The 20,586-nt window shown below is 46.8% G+C and overlaps 1 protein-coding gene across 3 annotated transcripts in view; it reads right to left on the bottom strand.

Moving 5' to 3' along the window:
* The window catches only part of ARHGEF4 (Rho guanine nucleotide exchange factor 4), a 558,628-nt gene that overhangs the window by 40,520 nt on the left and 497,522 nt on the right, over positions 1-20,586 (bottom strand). The window contains exon 1 of one of the 3 annotated variants that reach the window (XM_039912809.1): positions 16,168-16,820. The exons of 1 other annotated variant lie outside the window; for it this stretch is intronic. The gene's annotated coding sequence lies outside the window, so the exon portion shown is untranslated. Of the gene's footprint in view, positions 1-15,842; positions 16,138-16,167; positions 16,821-20,586 lie in introns of those variants that run through there. One more of the 3 variants, XM_039912812.1, reaches the window with a different exon arrangement.

Genomic DNA, 20,586 nt, shown 5'->3' with positions numbered 1-20,586 from the left:
CCTTTGCCTGCAAACCACTCCCTTGGAGAACTCATTCTCTCCCATGCCTTCAACTACCATCTACATGTGGATGAATCCCAAATCTACATCTCCAGCCCTGATTTTTCTCCTTCTATGCAGTCTCTGTATTTCCTCCTCTCTTCAAGGAATCTCTAATTGGATATCTGGCCAACACCCCAAACTTAACATGTCCCAAAAGAATTCCTCATCTTCCCACCCAAACTCTGATCTCCTCCTGACTTTCCCATCACTGTAGAGAGGACCACCATTCTCCCTGTCTCACAAGCCATAACTTTGGCACTATCCTCTATGCATCTCTCTCAGTGAACCTACATATTCAATCTGTCAGCAAACCCTGTCATTTCTACCTTCACAACATTGCTAAAATCCGCCCTTGACCACTGACTTTAAAGCACTCAATCACCTTTCTCTCTCCTATTTTACCTTGCTGTTTTTTTTTTACTGCAATCCAGTTTCTTACAGGCTCTCGTTATATCCCGGCTAGACTACTGTGTCAGCCTTCTCTCTGATCTCCCTTCCTCCTCTCTCACCCCGCTCCAGTCTATTCTTCACTCCGCTGCCCGGCTCATCTTCCTGCAGAAACTCTCTGGCCATGTCACTCCCCTTCTTAAACACCTCCAGTGGTTGCCTATCAACCTCCGCTCCGAACAAAACCTCCTCACGCTAGGCTTCAAGGCTCTACATCACCTTGCCCCTTCCTACCTCTCCTCCCTTCTCTCTTTCTACCGCCCACCCCGCACGCTCCGCTCCTCCGCCGCCCACCTCCTCACCGTCCCTCGGTCTCGCCTATCCCGCCATCGACCCCTGGGCCACGTCCTCCCGCGGTCCTGGAATGCCCTCCCTCCTCACCTCCGCCAAACTGATTCTCTTCCCTTCTTCAAAACCCTACTTACAACTCACCTCCTCCAAGAGGCCTTCCCAGACTGAGCTTCCCTTCTCCCTCTATTCCCTCTACCGCCCCCCTTCACCTCTCCGCAGCTTAACCCTCTTTTCCCCCCATTTCCCTCTGCTCCTCCCCCTCTCCCTTCCCATCCCCTCAGCACTGTACTCGTCTGCTCAACTGTATATATTTTCATTACCCTATTTATTTTGTTACTGAAATGTACATCCCCTTGACTCTATTTATTGCCATTGTTCTTGTCTGTCCATCTCCCCCGATTAGACTGTAAGCCCGTCAAAGGGCAGGGACTGTCTCTATCTGTTACCGACTTGTTCATTCCAAGCGCTTAGTACAGTGCTCTGCACATAGTAAGCGCTCAATAAATACTATTGAATGAATGAATGAATGAATGAATGAATGAATGTTCCTCTAACACCAACCTACTCACTGTCCCTCAATTTCATCTATCTTGCTGCCGACCCTTCATCTATGCCCTGCCTCTGGCCTGGAATTCCCACCCCCTTCATATCGGACAGACCATCACTCTCCCCACCTTCACAGCCTTATTATAATCACTTCTCCTCCAAGAGACCTTCACTGATTAAACCCTTACTCTCCCTATTCCCTCTCCTTTTTGTGTTGTCCGTGCATTTCAGATTTATACGCTTTATTCACCTCACACTCAGCCTGTTTTGGGGTAGGGATTGTCTCTATTTGGTGCCGAATTGTACTTTCCAAGCGCTTAGTACAGTGTTCTGCACAAAGTAAGTGCTTAATAAATACGATTGAATAAATGAATGAATATCCATAATCTTAATGTCTGTTTTCCCTTCTAGACCATAAGCTCCGTGTGGGCAGGGAACATGTCTACCAATTCTGTTATACTGTATGTACTGTAAAGCTCTTCATACCGTGCTCTGCACCCAGAAAGTACTCAATAAGTACAACTGACTGATAAATTGAGAGGGATTCAGGGCAACTCAGATTCTATTGGCTTCCAGCTGGGTAGGGTGGGGCTTAGCATCCTAAATCCCCAGAGTTAAGAGTTTTTACACTCTCCTGGGACCGGTAATCAATCGATCCTATTTGAGTGCTTACATAGCACAGAGCACTGTACTGAGCACTTGAGAGAGTACAATATAACAGAGTTGATAGGCACCTTCTCTGCCCACAATGAGCTTATAGTTTAGAGGGGAAAGGGGACAAAATAGAGATCCTAAGTGTTCCACTACAGCCAGCCCAGTGGGAAAGGAGACAACAACAAAGACGAGCATGTAGATAAGCAATCAGCCTCTTTCCTCCCTTTGGCCTCTGCCTTTTTTGCTGCTCCCGCCGTTATGGAAAAATCCGGTACCACATCCCCAGGCTACTCTACAGCTCAGATCCAGAATCCATGCCACAATTAAGTTAAAAACCAAATTCTTAGGGGGCAGAGAGGCTCTCTTGTGAATTTTCCATCCCCAGATAACATTGGTCAGGCACCCATCTAGGTCCTGGCTGGATTCATTCATTTATTTAATCAATCATTTAGTACAGAGCACTGTACTAAGCATTTGGGAATGTACAATATAACAATAAACAGCGACATTCCCTGCCCACAACAAGCTTACAGTCCAGAGAATACTAATAATTATGGTATTTGTTAAGCACTTAATATATGCCAGGCCCGTACAAGCGCTGGTGAAAATACAATCAAAATGGGTTGGACACAGTCCCTGTCCCACTTGGGGCTCACGGTCTCAATCCTATTTTGCAGATGAGGTAAGTGAGGCAAAGCAAAGTGAAGTGATCTGCCCAAGGTCACACAGCAGACACGAGGCAGAGCCGGGATTAGAACCCATGACCTCTGACTCCCAGGCCCACACTGTATTCACTATGCCATCAGATCTGGCCCTCAAACTTGGGCCCTTCAATAATCAATCATCAATGGTATTTAGTAAGTGCTTACTCTGTGCCGAGCACTGTACTATCCACTTGGGAGTGTACAATATAATAGGTAGACACGATTCCTGCCCTCAAAGAACTTACTAGGGGAGACAGACACTACAATAAATAGTCACCCAATGTAAAGGCATCAGTCAGTCAATCATATTTATTGAGCACTTATTGTGTGCACAGGGCTGTACTAAGCACTTGGGAGAGCACAATATAACAAAATAAGACACATTCCCAGCCCACAGAGAGCTTAAAGTTTAGAGGGGGAAGCTTATAATGTAGGGTACATAAGTGCTGTGGGTTGGGATGGCTTTCGGGGCTTGACTTTCCTCACATGGATTTGGGTCTGAAATAATGATGCTTCTGTCTGACTTAGCTAGGAAATCTGGCCAAAGTTGGGCATCGGCCACTCGCCTATGGGCCACAGAGAGCACTACAGAGAGACGTGTTGGTCTCTGCAGTTTCTTCTCACATCAGTTGGTGTGGTCCTGTCCCGGCCTGCACTGGAAGTGACTGCATTTATTAGGCCTTCCTCTCTGGTTTCCAACAAACTTACAAGCTGACTGTAAACTCACTCTGTCCAACCTGATAACCTTCTATCTACCCCAGTGCTTAGAACAGTGGCACATAGGAAGGGGTTAACAAATACCATTAAAAAAACCCCCCCGAGAAGCATGACCTTAGCCTGAATTGCAGAATTCTAAGAACCGAGGATAACCCTTGGCTCTTTTTGCTTTGGGAATAGAAGCCACTTGAGTGGAAAGTGGGGGTAGATCTGGACTCTTGCATTCCTCCATTCTCCACTAGTCTCTTGGGGGAAGTAGGGAGGGCAGCTGGACCTTGGTGGCCATTTAATCTCCATCCAGCCTGTCAAAGCCAGGGACTGTTTTCAGAGAGTAAGGATAAGCCCTCTTTCCACCATCCCCTCCCAATCAGGACAAGGTCAGGACATCTCTAGTTTTTAAGGCTAGCTGCCTCCTGAATGAATGTGCCCATGAATTGAGAGGGAGAGGAGAGCGAAGAGTGGGGGGAATTAAAGGGTTTTTAATCAAATTTCAAATGAAGTTTTTGCTAGGAATGCATGCATTTTTTTAAAATTTCCATCTCCCAAGGGGAACTCCTCACCATTGGCTTTGAAGCATTCCACCACCCAGTCCTGTCCTACCTCACCTCATTATTCTCCTTCTACAACCCAGCCCAGACATTTCATTACTTTAGCGCTAACTTTCTCACTGGGCCTCAGTCTTGCCTGTCTCGCCAACTGTCTCGCCACTGACCCCTGGCCCACGTCCTGCCTCTGTCCTGGAATACCCTTCCTCCTCAAATCCGACAATTATTCTCCCTCACTTCAACGCCTTATTGAAGGCACATCTCCTCCAACAGGCCTTCCCAGACTAGCCTTCCCTCCTTTTCTCTTCTCCCACTCCCTTCTGCATCACCCTGACTCGCTCCCTTTGTTCTTCCCCCTTCCAGTCCCACAGCACTTATGTACAGGTCTGTGATTTATTTATTTGTATCGATGCCTGTCTCCCCCCTCTAGACTGTAAGCTCACTGTGGGCAGGGAATATGTCTGTTAATTTTTGTATTATACTTTCCCAAGAGCTTAGTACAGTGCTCTGCACACAGTAAATTTGCAATAAATGTGACTGAATGAATGAATCCTCAAGAGGATCACAATCAAGTTATGAACATCTCCTAATTCAAAGAGCCAATCAAAATATATTTTTTCTTTTTCTCTCCCATCTTTCTTTCTCCCCCTCACTCTCCAACAACATTTTGCTTTTTCTGCCTACTATATCCAAAGGCAAGGGGATCTCTGTAGAAAAGGGCGGTACAGACAGACCAAATTTCTCTTTAAGAGACAGACACCCATGGCGGTCCCTGAAACAGAGCAGCAAGAAACAAAGGAGAATTGGCCCTTGGAGAGCTAAGATGAGTTGCGGTCTCCTTCTCAAGCTCCATTTTGATTAATGTACAGGTGAGGATTTTTCTATAAGTTAGTTAATGAAATGAAGGGGGAAAAAAGCATTCCGCCCCACACTTTCCCAAGCAACCCAAAACACTAGAAAGGCAGCCATGGCTTTAGGGGAAAGAGTATTGGGCTGGGAGAAGAGAGACTTGGTGTCTACTTAAAGGACTTCCTGAGTAACGTTTAGAAAGTCACAACCTCTATGGCTCAATTTCCTTACTGGAAAAATGGAATGTAGGAGAGAGTCTTGGCAGGGATTTTTATTATTATTATTTTTTTTACTGCCCACTAGGGACTGAATGAAATCCTCACTGATTGCACATAGGAACTTACTTTCAAACCTACCTGATCATTTGCTGATGATAACAGTATTTGTTAAACACTTACTATGGGCCTAGCACTGGGGTAGGTACAGGATCACCAGATGAGACACAGCCCCTTCCCCACACAGAGCTCACAGCCTAAGGAGGAGGGAGATCTGGTATTCAACCCCCCTTCTTTTTTACAGTGTTCTGTACACAATAAGCGTTCAATAAATACGACTGAATGAATAAACAAGAAACCTGAGGCACAGAGCAGTTAGGTGACTTGCTTAAAATCACACAGCAGTCAAGAGGCAGAGCCGGCATTAGAATCCATTAGAACTTGCACTCTTTTCCCTTAGACCACACAACTGGCTTCCCTGGGGAGAGAAAGAGAAAGAGGGATGAGGCCTAGATTCGGTTCCAGGAAGAGGAGGACTATGAACACTCCGTAGCAGGAAGAAAAGGAAGTCACCTTGAGAGAATGGAGACTAGTTAAAAAGGACCCACTGGGAGGTGCAAGGGTCAAGCACAGATTGGCTGTAAGTGCGGAAGGAGCTCCCCGCCAAATACGATAATTAGTCATCCCGGGGGCAACAGTGAGACTGAATCTTATGGACTGGCTTGGGTCCTAGAGCCTGCCACACCTGGAGTGGGGGAGCTCCATATGGTATTTGTTAAGCACTTACTATGTGTCAGGCACTGTCCTAAGTGCTGGGGTGAATACAAGCAAATTGGGTTGGACACAGTCCCTGTCCCACATGGGGCTCACAGTCTCAATCCCCATTTCACAGATGAGGTAGCTGAGGATCAGAGTAGTGAAGTGACTTGCTCAAGGTCACACAGCAGACAGGTGACAGCCAGGATTAGAACCTTTGACCTTCTGACTCCCAGGCCCGCCACTGCGCCATGCTGCTTCTCTGTATCCCCGAACCAGCTACATCTGAGGGAGACCTGCTGCTACTGCTGAAAGCCAGGATGGCATCAGGACCTGTGTGTGCCACAGGCACAATGGTCACAGGCTGTGTCCAGTTTGTGATTCCCAACATCCTGGACCATCAGAGAAGCAGCGTGGCTTAGTGGAAAGAGCCTGGGCTTGGGAGTCAGAGGTAGTGGGTTCTAATCCCGGCTCTGCCACTTGTCTGCTGTGTGAGCTTGGGCAAGTCATTTAACTTCTCTGTGCCTCAGTTACCTCATCTGCAAAAATGGGGATTAAAAAATGTAAGCCCCACATAGGAAAACCTGATCACCTTGTATCCCCAGCTCCCAGCGCTTAGAACAGTGCTTCGCATATAGTAAGCACTTAACAAAAAAAAAAATAACAAATTATCCTGTATTTACCCCAGCACTTAGAACTGTGCTCTGCACATAGTAAGTGCTTAACAAATACCATAATTATTATTACTATTATTATCAGCATGGCTTAGTGGAAGGAACCCAGTCTTGGGAGTCAGAGGTTGTGGGTTCTAATCCCAACTCCACCACTTGTCAACTCTGTGACCTTGGGCAAGTCACTTCACTTCTCTATGTCTCAGTGACCTCATCTGTAAAATGAGGATGAAGAATGTGAGCCCCACGTGAGACAACCTGATGACCTTGTATCTACTCCAGCGCTTAGAACAGTGCTTGGCACATAGTAACCGCTTAACAAATACCATCATTATTATCATTATTAATAGCAGCTGCACAGTGGCCCTGTGTCCTGAACGGAGACCTGGAGGCTTATGGGAGCTGTGTTATCTACTTGGGGTGTTTCCTGAAGGGCTGCCTTTCTGATCCTTCTGAGATTCAGGGAACTATCTTTAGTTTGCATTGAAAAGTGGATGTGTCTGTCAACAGTTCTCAGCAATGGGGTACCAGGGTTGCTGGGTGGGAATTAAGTTCATTCAATCAGTCGTATTTATTGAGTGCTTACTATGTGCAGAGGACTGTACTAAACACTTGGAAAGTACAATGAGGCAACAGAGACAATCTCTATCCAACAATGGACTCACAGTCTTGAAGGGTGGGCTGGGGGATGGGATTGAGGATTGAGAGTCAGGAAGAATCTCAAGGGCAGAGAACCCCCAAAGAGTGTTGGCACAAAGGATTCGGAGATAACAATCAACTGGTTATATTTATTGAGTGCTGACTCTGTGCAGAGCATGGTACTAAGCACTTGGGAGAGTGCAGTAGCAAGGCCTAGTTGTAAGACCCTAGGCCTGGTAGTCAGGGGATATGGGTTTTAATTCTGGCTCTGCCTCATGTCTGCTGTGCGACCTTGGACAAGTCACTTTACTTCTCTGTGCCTCACTTACCTCATCTGTAAAATGGGGATCAAGACTACGACCCTCATGTGGAAGAGGGACTGGGTCCAACCTGATCACCTTGAATCTACCCCAGTGCTTAGAACAGTGTCTGGCACATAGTAAGCACTTAACAAATACCATTCATTCATTCATTCAATTGCATTTATTGAGCGCTTACTGTGTGCAGAGCACTGTACTAAGCGTTTGGGAAAGTACGCTACAGCAATAAAGAGAGCCGATCCCTGCTCACAATGAGCCACAATTATTATTATTATTATTACTCATTCCCTGCCCACACAATACCACCAATCCCTGTATTAGCCTCACTCCTTCCTCCTCCCCCCCCTCCTTCCAGTTCCCTGCCTTTGGGTGGGTGACTGCATTAACACCTCCTCCAACAGGGCAGGGAAAGCTGCCCAAATTGCTGCCAGTTAGGAGCCCAGGAGTTCCAGTGATGTGGCTGGGAGAGAAAGCATCAAAGCTCACAGCGAAAGTGAAGTTGGGGGATTATCTGTGGGTTTCAGCTTTCCTTACTTTCCCGTTGGCCATTATCACAGACAAGTCAAGAGCTGGCAGCAACAGCCTCTGTCCATCTGCTGTATTGATTCTCGAAAAGAGCTTTCAGAACATCTCAGAGATGAAAGTAGCCGGGATGAAAGGGCCATCATGAATAGAGCACTTTAGTTTGAAACAGCTCTCCTAATGGATTTGCATTTTCAGAAACAATTTTGTTTTTAGCGAAAATATAAAAGGATCTAGCTAGCCTAATACCCACCTCTTGTGCAGTTGATGTAAGAGAGCTTGGCACTGGCAAGTAAATCCAGGGCGCGAGGGGGGTTATGATGCCACTGGGCTGGGTGTGCTGACTGGCCCCTGGAAGTTAGTTTCTGGGATCACCCCCTTCTTTCCTTCCCCACCTCTGCAACAACAGGTAACCAAATGGCAGGCAAGCACTTCGAGAACAGGTGTTTTTTTACAGTATTTGTGAAGCACTTACTGTGTGCCAAGCACTGTTCTAAGCACCCGGGGAGCCACAAAGCAATCAGGCAGACACGATCCCCTGTCCCACATGGAGCTCACAGTCTAAGTGAGACTGTGTTTACAGAGAAGCAGCGTGGCTCAGTGGAAAGAGCCCGGTCTTGGGAGTCCGAGGTCGTGGGGTTTAATCCTGGCTCCGTCACTTGTCAGCTGTGTGTGATTTTGGGCAAATCACTTCACTTCTCTGTGCCTCAGTTACCTCATCTGTAAAATGGGGATTAAGACTGTGAGCCCCACGTGGGACAACCTGATTAGATTATATTCCCCTCCACCCCCCGCCAAGCTTAGAACAGTGCTTGGCACATAGTGAGTACTTTAAAACGTACCTACTTAATCATTATTAAGTAGGAGGGCGATCAGGATTGAATCTCCATTTTACATTTGAGGAAACCGAGGCACAAAGAAGTTAAATGATATGCCAAGGTATTAAGACTGTGAGCCCTATGCCGGACAGGGACTGTGTCCACTCTGATTAGCTAGGACTACCCCAGCGCTTAGTACAGTGCTTGGAATAGAATAAACGCTCAACAAATACCATAAAAAAGTCACACAACAGGTAAATGGCAGAATGATGATTAAAACCCAGCTCTTACTTCCAGGCCCAAGTTCTTTCCACTAGGCTGCTTTCTGGTGATTGCTGGGTATCACATGAGAAACCATTTTAATTTGCATAGATTCATTCAATAGTATTTATTGAGCGTTACTATGTGCAGAGCACTGTACTAAACGCTTGGAATGTACAAATCGGCAACAGATAGAGACAGCCCCTGCCCTTTGACGGGCTCACGGTCTAATCGGGGGAGACAGACAGACAAGAACAATGGCAATAAATAGAGTCAAGGGGAAGAACATCTCATTAAAACAATAGCAAATAAATAGAATCAGGGTGATGTACATCTAATTAAAAAAAATAAATGAATAGGGTGATGAAGCGGTTGTCATGCAGCGCTCATACAGTTGAGCGGACGAGTACAGTGCTGAGGGGATGGGATGGGAGAGGGGGAGGAGCAGAGGGAAAGGGGGGAGAAGAGGGTTTAGCTGCGGAGAGGTGAGGGGGGGTAGAGGGAACAGAGGGAAAAGGGGGGAGCTCAGTCTGGGAAGGCCTCTTGGAGGAGGTGAGCTTTAAGTAGGGATTTGAAGAGGGGAAGCGAATTAGTTTGGCAGAGGTGAGGAGGGAGGGCATTCCAGGACCGCGTGAGGACGTGGCCCTGGGTCGACGGCGGGATAGGCGAGACGGAGGGACGGTGAGGAGGTGGGCGCTTGACACAAAAGAACACTTAAAACTGTTTTTACCAAACCTTTTCCTGAGGGCAAAATACCTTGTTTTTAATTGCTCTATGATGCAAGCTATTTACTAATATGGACACATCCCTTGCAAATTTCTGAATTAAAAAATAAAGGTCATACACTTCCTCATGCTCTAAACACCTTGTCCCTGCTACCTCATTGATGGTTCTCCTAAGAGTGAGAGTTTCAGTTCCCCAGCAAATTTCGAGGTGACAGGTGTCCTTGTGACTTTGTCCCCATACCGCCCAGGGAGATTAGATACAATTAGCAAAGCTGCCGCTTTTGTGGCTCCATCTAAACGTCATCCTTCCTTTCTTTCAATCTGCCCATTCAATGCCGCCCCAATTCCTTCGGGAATTTTGATGGGATGCCTCGTTGCTATCCACCTCACCTGTTTTTCTGGATGTATTTGTTTCTTAAATAGGGACCTGTTTCAATGGCTCACGCCTCACGCCACCCCTCCCCCCCATTCCTCTGCTGGGGGTGAGCATTTGCAACCACAGACATGGTAGTTTCTTTGGGGAGGGTGGAATATTATAATAATTGTGACATTTATTGAGCACTCACTATGTGCTAAATGCTGGAGTAGATCAAAGGTTATGAGATCAGCACAGTTCCTGTCCCACAAAGGGATTACAACCTATCTTCTCCCTATTTTACAACCGAGGAAACTGAGGTCCAGAGAGGTTGACATGCCCAGGTCATAACAACAGACCAGTGAAGAAGCTGGGACTTGAACCCAGTCCCCTCCTTCCCATTCCCAGTCTCTTTCCACAAAACCACACGGTCCCCTTTAGACTTGGAAAGTTATCTCCTTCCCATTGCTCCCACACCCCAGTGCACACACCTAAATTCACACACATAGCCATTTCCTTTGTTTGAGAGATTATTTTCCAGAATCCTGGAAAAATATAAAAATCACAGAATCATTGAGCTCGAAAAGGTATTGAAGGGATAAGAGTAATAATAATAATAACAATAATTGTGATATTTGTTAAGTGCTTACTATGTGCCAGGCACTATACTAAGTGGTGGGGTGAAGTACAATCAAATTGGGTTGGACACAGTGCCTGTCCCACACCGGTCTCACAATCTCGATCCCCTTTTTACAGATGAGGTAACAGAGGCACAGAGAAATGAAGTGACTTGCCCAAGGTCACAGAGCAGACAGGTGGAAGAGCTGGGATTAATTAATTAATGAATGGTATTTGTTAAGCACTTACTATGTGTCAGTAACTCTACTAAGTATTGGGGTGACTACAAACAAATCAGGTCAAACACAGTCCCTGTCCCACGTGGGGCTCGCAGTCTCAATCCCCATTTTACAGATGAGGTAACTGAGACATAAAGAAGGAATTTGTGATCTTCTGACTCTCCAGCCCATGTTCTATTCACTATGCCATGCTGCTGATCCAACCCCATCTCTAGTCAAATGGATAATGTCATTCTTTCAATCAATCATATTTATTGAGTGCTTTACTCGGTGCAGAGCACTGTACTAAGCACTTGGGAGAGTGCAAAAACCTCACAACATGCAAGAGAACTGGTTGTCCATTCTTTTTTAAAGATCTCCTGGGATTTAGATTACCTCATGCCTCTAAGTCTGTTCCAGTGTTTAATTGCCTTTAGCGTCCAGAATTGCCTTCGTCCAACCAAACTCTCTTTAAATATGTTGACACATTTCCTCTTGATCAGCCTTTCCTGGTTATGAAAAAGTACCTCACCAGCACCCACCTAGTAAAACTCTTCCTCCCACTCAGAGGCAGTTCTGGCTCTTCTCAGTCTCTTATTCCCCAGGCTAAATCACCTCATTGTTTTGCAGCTTTCCTCCTACAACCGATTTTCCATTCCTTTATAATCACTTCTGCTAGTCTTCTCGAAACGCTTGAGACGTTTATCCTCCTCCGTTAAAAATGCAAAATCCTCACCTGGATCCTCTTTTCTAACAGAAGTCTGACCAATGCAGAGTAGAGGGGAAGGTTTGGGATAATCAATTCTAGTATCATATTTGTTCTTCGGATTATGACAACGTTGCTGACTCAGAAACAGTTTATGGTTCATTGTGAATCTCAGACCTTTAATGATTATTCTTTTCTTCTGCATCACTCTGGAGTTTAATTTTCTCTTCCCAGTGCTCTCCTTGGATTGGGCACTACTAAGCCTCGTCTTGCTTTTGACAGGCAAATTCTTTCATTCATCAAGGTCACCTTGAATTCCAGTCCTATCTTTGGAGGAGTTAGCATCCCTGGCACAATTTAGTGTCCACAGGAAGGCCTGTCTCCTCAGGGGCAAGACAAATCCTAAACAAAGGGTATTTCTGGGAAACGTTCACACATCCAAGGGACGAGGTGGAGGGAGTGAACTCCATTGAGGTTAACTGGGCATCTTGGCTTTCATCCTGCCGCAAAATAAGCCAGCTCAGACAAACAAGCCTGTGTCTTTACTCTTCAATATTCTGGCTCCCAGCCTTGCTGAGCTCAAGCTTTGCTCCAGAGAGAGATCGTTGAAGTCAGTAAATCTAGATAATGGAGAGGCAATTTAAAATTCCAGCTCTTTACTGCTTCAACCTGTGAGCAACTATTACAAGAAGACATTTTGTAGTTTGCCATTTTTTAAGTGGAATTTTTCTGCCGGGTTGAGTTTCCTTTCAGCTCCCCGCTACCACTCCACCTGCCCCGGGGCCTCCCAGGTAAAGGAGGACAATGTAACCAAGGAAGGAGAGGAGCTTTTACTGTAAGAACCAAAAAGATTAATTAAAAGTCACTGTGGTATTTGTTAAGCACTTATTAAGCACTGGGGGGCAGGAGGGATAGATACAATACAATCAAATAGACACAGTCCCTGTCCCTTCTGGGGCTCACAGTCTAAGGGAGAGGGAAAACAGATATTTCATCCCCATTTTACAGATGAGGAAACCGAGGACTGGAGAAGGTGACTGACCAAGTTCACAGAGCAGGCAAAGGGGGAGCCGGAATTAGAAAATGGATTTCCTGACTCCCAATCCTGTGCTCTTAACCAGCTCCAGATTAGTTAGGGACTGGTTATCAATCAATCCATCAATCAAGCGTATTTACTGAGTGCTTACTGTGTTCAGTGCACTGTACTAAACGCTTGAGGGAGTACAATATCACAGACTTTGTAGTCACATTCCCTGCCCACCTCGAGCTTACAGTCTAGAAGAAATCCAGAAGGTGGATTTTTCCGAGACTTTAGCATCTCCTTTACTCTCGTGCTATCTGCTTTTGTACCGTTTCACTGTAATTTAAGCTTTCCCACAGAAACTGGGCAGGGGAAGATTGGCCACTAAACTCTTAGCCAGGTCAGGTAAAAGTTTTGATGAAGGGACAGTTTGGAAGTTCTTGGTGAACAGTTTGTAGATCACCTTTGGATTATTATTATTAGTAATAATAATCATCATTATTAATAGTACTATTTGTTAAGCACTTACTATGTGCCAAGCACTGGGGTAAATAGAAGATCAGATTGGACACAGTTCCGGTCCCTCATGGGGCTCACAGGTGAAATAGAAGGGAGAACAGGTATTGAGTCCCCATTTCACAGATGAGGAAATTGAGGCACAGAGAAGGTAAAGAGATTTTTCCCTATCACACAGCAGACAATTGGCCAAACTGGGATTAGAAACCAGGTCCTCTGACTCCCAGGCCCATGCTCTTTCCTCTCACCCACATTACTTATATCCTTAAACTCAAAAATGGCAAAAAGTGAATTTCTAAATCTACTCCTCTTATTTTTCCCACTACAGTCAATATCACCACCATCCTCCCTGTCCCAGAAACTTGATGCATTGACGTCATTTTGGACTCCTCGCTATCCATATTTTCCATATTCAGTTTGTTTTGGAAACCCGCTGACTTTTCTACCATTCCCCCACATTTGATTATAACTGTCTCGAAGACAGTCATCATATATTCTGCTTTCACTGTATTCCTTGGGCCTCCTATCCTCCTCTCAGAGTCAATGTCACCCAGAATCTTTATTCAGGGTCGATGTCACTTGATCCAAACGCAGCTTCTTTAAAAGAACTCCATTACACCATCATCTGAGACTCGTGACATCACAACTCCAAACCCAGGGCAGCCTGGTACTCCAAACCCAGCTCCCTTAGACTGGGACAGCTGGAAGTCCGGCCCTAGAACAGGAAAATGGGTCTTCATGGTGTCTGCCTGGGTCCCAGACCCTGTTTAGGTGGTGTTCAGGTTAGGAGGGATTGACTTCCTAACAGCTGCCTCCCAGCTCTTTGCTATCAGCTCCAGCCCTCCAGATTATCTAGATTGGCTAATTTCTTTTTTTTTTTTTAAAGATAAACCACTTTCTGATCCTCCAAAAGGAAAATTCCCCACCTTCCCAGACAGCACCCAAAGAGCTGGGAAACGATGAGAAAAACAAAATTTAAACCTTCAGAGAAGGAGCCCACCACCAAACCAGGATGAAGTGGGTGGGTTTCCTACTAATCTAGAACTGACAAGGCAATGAGAGGCAGTGGTCAGGTAAAGCTGTTGCCTCGAATTGAGCTAGCTAACTCTAATAAAGCTCTACATGGGCTGAGGGCCCACTGGAGTCTTTAGGCAATTGGCTTCTAGGAGGATTGAAGGCGGCACCACCCATGATACTTCTCTCTGGCTAGTTATACAATGTAGACGGAAGAACTCTCTCCAATTTGTTGTATTCCAATAATAATTGTGATATTTGTTAAGTGTCTTCTGTGTGCCAAGCACTGTACTAAGCTAGGGTAGATACAAGATAATCAGGTCCCATGTGGGGCTCACAGTCTAAGTAGGAGGAAGAATAAGTATTGAATCCCTACTTTGCAGATGAGGGAACTGAGGCACAGAGAAGTGAAGTGAATTGCCTAAGGTCACACAGAAGAAACATGGAGGAGTTGGGATTAGAACCCAGGTCCTCTTACTGCCAGGCCCATGCTCTTTCTTCTGGGCCATTCTGCTTCCCAGAACTTGTAACTATTAACAGTTCACCTCATCCAATTTTGTTCCTAAGCACATATGTTCAGAGATGCTGTTTCTTCCTCCAACCACTCTCCCCCCATCCCACCCAGAAAAATCCAACAGGTTGCATCTTGTCTGGGAGCTCACATCAGCTCACACTGGGTGATTCAGGCCCTGCCCGACACATATTAGTCATTCCAGAAACCATAAAGAACAGAGAAATCACAGAGACAACCCAACGATGGCACTTTTCACAGCAGTATCGAGACAGCTTTGAGGACCGGGCACCGTGGCCGGTGAGGAAAAGTTCCCGGGTGGTCCAGTTGCCGTGACGCTGACTACCATCACCGGCCCGAGCCTGGAACTCTGTTTCACAGTAAGGGTCTAGGGGAAGCACAGTCTCTGAGAGCAGAAAACAAAATCTCTCTTTTGTAATCAGTGCCAACAGGTGGAAAATCGGTTGTTTTTGTGGGGCCAGCTCCGATGAGGAGTAGAGGGCGAAGATGCACCTGGCCGGGAGCTGCCAGTTACCAGACACATGCAGCCATGCTGAGAAGCTGGTCTGATTTGGTTCTCATTTTAATTAAATTGGCCCTCTTCATTGCTCTGGGCTTGGGTTTTCATCCTATATATAAACCAGGCCTTTGCTGCTGAATGGTGGCAGCATCAGAGCAGCTTCCCATCTGGTGTGTGGTTGTTGTTGGGTTTTTTTTGGGTGGGGAGGAGTGGTTCTGGGCTTTTTACCCCCCAGGCATCTGTTGCACATGCAAGTACGATTGCAAGCCGTCTTTAGGGGAAGCAGGAGCCCACCCTACCAGCGCAGGGCCACGCCGGTGCTGCCGCAGCTCCGGTTAGACACAGGCTCCTGATGCCCCGTGACAAGCTGTAATTCATCAGTTACAGCTAATTGGCCTTTTCTCACACCCTGTCTGCAAGCCTCCTGCCCGGGGATGATTCCTGCTCCAGTGTGAGCCAGCAGGGCATGGCTGGTTTCATCTAGGTGAAGGAAGGAGCAGTCTTGGGGGGAATGGGTCCCCAAGAGACAGTTGAGTTTTAATTGATGGAAACAAGTTCAGCAGCGTCCACACACTCTTCACATACACATACACACACACACACACACACACACACACACACACACACACACACACACGTACGTCCAGAAAGCACTTGGGGATCCTTGAGGATGGACACACGAGAGTCGCAGGGTGATGGTAGTCACCGGGGGCGGAGGCCCCACGGGCTTTGGCCGAGGGTCACTAGGCGGGCTGGCCCTCCTGTCTCTTCTCCATCTGCGGTGGCACGACCCTCCCCCCCAGGGCTGGAGAGGATCGGCGATGACACAGAGCGTGAGGAGCGAGCAAACCGGCGGCGTGGAGTGGAGAGGACACACCGGCACGACACAGCCAGGGTCTCCCCCAAGACACACGGAGGACAGCGACGGGAAGACGGGTGACCGGAATCGGACAACGACAAGCTGACCTGCTGGTTTGGAGCCCCCTTGTCCTGGACACCCCCCCGTCCGCCTTCGCCACCGCGAGCGGGCAAAGCGATTCCCCCTCCCTTCAGTGGAACGCCAGCAGGAACATGAGCACCACGTTAATGATGATGAGAAAGAGCAGGATGACAAAGACCACGACCCTCTGGGTCTCCGGGTTCATGTTGCAGCGCAGGAAAGTGTGGAGGACGCCCCATTTGTGTCGGCTTCGGTCCGACCCCTTTGCCATGTCCGGGTCGGGGGCGGGTGGGGAGGTGGCCTCGAATCCAGGAAAAATCACGGCTCTCCAACTGGCTAACAGCGCAGCTCCTGGAGAGAAGGGTTAAAGGAGCTGGAGGGGGAGGGAGGATGGAGGCAGAAAAACAGAGCTGTTCTGCAGCTGTCAGGAGGCAAAAAGCTCCAGGTTCTGCATAGCCATTACAGGCTGTCAGTCGGAGAAAGCGAGCACGTGTCAGAGTCTTGTCTGCACCGAGTCCCCTTCCCCCGCCGTCTCCGGGCCCTCCCTGCCTCCTTTCGACCGGCTCCCGGTTGAAGCACCCGATGTCCAGGTGCCGTTCAGCTGGGCCGAGCCGGGACTTCCCTCATCGCCCGGCAAGGTGCTGCCTCCATGGCTTTGGCCGGACGGAACGGTTTTGTTCGTTTCCCCGGCAGGAAGGGCTGAGCCAGCGGTAGCATGGCAATCCCGGCTGCAATATTGGCTTCTCAAAGAGCCAGTCAGCTATTTGCTACTCGTGGTATCCAGGATACATGCAGGCCTTAGCAACGAGGCGAGCGCAGCGGAAAGCAGGCCGTGCGGCGTCTTTAAGGAGGGACAAGAACAGATTAACCTCTTGGCCTCTTGCTCCCACCCCAGTTCTAGAGGAGGGCAGAGTGTTTCAGTGGCATGATTCCACGGGGAGTAGTGAAAATCTTTCAGAAACTTCCAGGTGTTGAAAATTCTGTGCTGGGAACCATTACAGGACAGAAGAAAGTAGTTGGGAGATTCTGAGGATGTTTTTCATCCTCTGAAGCCATCGATTCTGTCCCTCTATCTGTCAGTCTCTGAGTGCTGGGGCAGCAGCTTCTCTGGAGACAGAGAGTCTAATCTGCTCCAGGGAGTCAGGTCCAAACCACATTCAAGTCATCCCTGTCTTAGAGGTTGCCTCAGCTTGGGGGCCAGCATGAGAAGCCATGTGGTCTGGTGAAAAGAAATGGGCCTGGGAGTCAGAGGACCTGGATTCTAATCCTGGACCGATCACTTGTCTGCAGTGTCCCCTAGGGCGATTCTCTTAACTTTTCTGTTCCTCAGTTTCCTAATCTGTAAAATGGGGATTCAATACCTGTAATCCCTCCTACTTAGACTGTGAGCTGCATGTGGAACAGGGACTGTGTGTAACTCGATTATCTTGAAGCCACTTTAGTGCAGTGTTTGGAGAATAGTAAGTGCTTGACAAGTGCCACGATTATTATTATTATTTTACTGGCATTTGTTAAGCACTTAGTATGTGCCAGACACTCTAATAAGTGCTGGGATGGATACAAGATCATCAGGTTGGGCACAGTCCCTGTCCCACGTGGGGCTTAGAGTCTTAGTAGAAAAAGTGGAATAATATCTGTGGTATTTTTGTAAAGCACTTTCTATTTGCCAAGCTAAGCACTGGGGCAGATGGAAGGTAACCAGATCAAACACAATCCCTGTTTCACAGAAGACTCACAGTCTAAGGGGGGAAGGAAGAACAGATATTTAATCTCCATTTTAGGGGCAAGAAAACTGAGACACAGAGAAATCAAGGAATTGGCCCAAGATCACACAGCAGACAAATGGCAGATCCTGGAAAAGAACCCAGATCGTCTGACTCTCAGGCCTGTGCTCTTTCCATTAGGCATCACTGTTCTCCACTGTGGTTTCTCCCAGCCCCTCCCTGGGTAGTTAGACTGTGAGCCCCATGTGAGACCTGATTATCTTGTCTATTCCCCAACGCTTAGTACAGTGCCTGGCACATGGTTAGCACTTTAGAAATACCACAATTATTATTATTACTGGGCTGAGGGAACGTGAACCTTGGTGAGTATGACCTGCCTTAATAAACTTGGGGTCCTCTAGTTACCTAAAAAGGGAAAAGCATTAATAAAAATCTCCCAAGATCTACACATTTGCTTAGATTCTGAGGGTTTATCCTATTTGAAATAAACAGGATTGAGGGAAGTAAAGTGTTCCTGGTTTGGATTTGTGTTAAGTCTTTCAAGACACTGAGCAGCATTTAGGAAATGATTCCTTACATCATCCTCAGTGGCTTGTCAGTGGTCTCTTCAAAATGAAAAATCTATTTCCTTCCCAAGGGTGAGAGCAAATTTATTATTCCCCAAAGCAGGCAAATTACAATAATTATAATAATTGTGGTATGTGTTAAGTTCTTACTATGTTTCGGGCGCAAACTCTAGGGTGGATACATCAAATCAGGTTGGACAAATTTCCTGCCCCACATGATGCACCCAGTCTTAATCCCCATTTTACAGTTGAAGTAACTGAGGCACCGAGAAGTGAACAGACTTGCCCAAAGTTACATGGCAAACAAATGGTGGAGTTGGGATAGAACCCATGTCCTTCTGTCTCCCAGGTCTGTATTCTATCCACTAGGCCATGCCGATTCTAAATTATGTATTATGAGAACATTTATCACACAACAGCTCAACCAAATGAGCTCTTTTTTTCCCCTGAAAAAATGACCTGCATAAGAAATGTACTGACAATCAAAGATACTTTTTGGGATCTGTCCCTGACTCGACCTGACTTTCCCATCACTATAGACAGCACCACCATTTTCCCTCTCTCAAAATCCCATACCCTTGGCATATCTTTGACTCATTATTTTTATTGTATTTGTTAAGTGCTTATTAAGCCCTCTTCTAAGCGCTGGGGTAGATAAAAATTAATCTGGTCTGGACACAGTTCTTCTCCCAAATGGAGTTCACAGTCTAAGTGGGAGGGAGAATAGGCATTGAATTCCCATTATACAGATGAGGAAAATGAGGGACAGAGAAGTTAAGTGACTTGCCCAAAGTCATACAGCAGACAACTGGTAGAGTCAGGATTGGAATCCAGCTGACTCCCAACGCTGTGCACTTTCCATTAGGCCAAGCTACTCCTCTCTCCCATTCAACTCACATATTTAATGTCACTTAATCCTGTTGGTTCTAACTTCAGAATGTCACTAAATTCTGCCCTTTCCTCTCCTGTTCACCTGTTACCATGTTGATCCAAATATGTATCATATCCCATCTCGACTACTACATCAGCCTCCTTTCTGAACTCCCTGACTCCTGTCTCTCTCCAATCCAGTCCATACTTTACTCTCCTGCCCAGGTCACTTTTCTAAAAGGCCATTCAAGTCCATGTTTCCCCACTCCTTAAGAATCTCCAGTGGTTGCCCACCACTTGTGCATCAAACAAAAATGCCTTACCATCAGCTTTAAAGCACTCAATCACCTTACCCATCTTACCTTGCTGATTTCCTATCTCAACACAGCACATTCACTTTGGTTCTCTAACACCAACTTACTCACCATACCTTGATCTTGTCTATCTCTCTGACGACCCCTTGTCCACACCCTCCCTCTGGCCTAGAACTCCCTCCCCCTTTATTTCTGATTGACCGCACTCCCCGCTACCATCAAGCACTTATGAAAATCACAGCTCCTCCAAGAGATCTTCCTCTACTTAGCCCTTGTTTCTCCATCTCCTTCTTCCTTCTGCCTCACCCTAATACTTGGATTTTTACCTTCAAGCACTTGATATTCGCCTCCCCACCTCGGCACCCAGAGTTTATGTACGTAACCATAATTTATTTTAATATTTGTCTCCTCCTCTATGCTGTAAGCTCCTAATGGGCAAGAAACATGTCTACCAATTTTACTGTATTGTGCTCCCCTAAGAATAAAGTGCTCTGCACACAGTAAGCACCCAGGATATACCACTGATTGATTGTGAGTCTTGCTGTGTTTTTCCCTTCTGTGCATCAGTCTGGGATAGGAGGAGGGGGATTTTTGGTCAGTGTGTGTGTGTGTGGGTGTGTGTGTGTGGGTGTGGTTTGACCCCAAGGGCAAGCTGAAGTAGGAGGGCAGAGCTGGCCAAAGCCATAGAGAAACCAGGCATGGAGAGGACAACGGGGTCTAAACACAAGTAATGAAAAAGAAGAAACCTGACGCTGCCACCAGACAGTGGAGTGCCAATGTAAGGGGACAAGGACCCCTGAGTAGAGGAAGCGATGAGGGAGGTTAATGAAAAGTCTTTGACGTGTACCTGACTCTCCCAGGCTCCTTCCCAGAGCTAGATAAGAGGGTTCAAGTCCCCGATGAGCACTTGTTCCCTGACAACTTGTGATGTTGAAAAAAATGACTGCAGGTATCTGAGTTCCATTTGTTTT

Source organism: Ornithorhynchus anatinus, chromosome 1 (assembly GCF_004115215.2).
Source record: "Ornithorhynchus anatinus isolate Pmale09 chromosome 1, mOrnAna1.pri.v4, whole genome shotgun sequence".
NCBI classification, from domain to species: domain Eukaryota; kingdom Metazoa; phylum Chordata; class Mammalia; order Monotremata; family Ornithorhynchidae; genus Ornithorhynchus; species Ornithorhynchus anatinus.
Note: the sequence above shows the minus strand (reverse complement) of the source record. Positions and strands in the feature narration are given on the sequence as shown.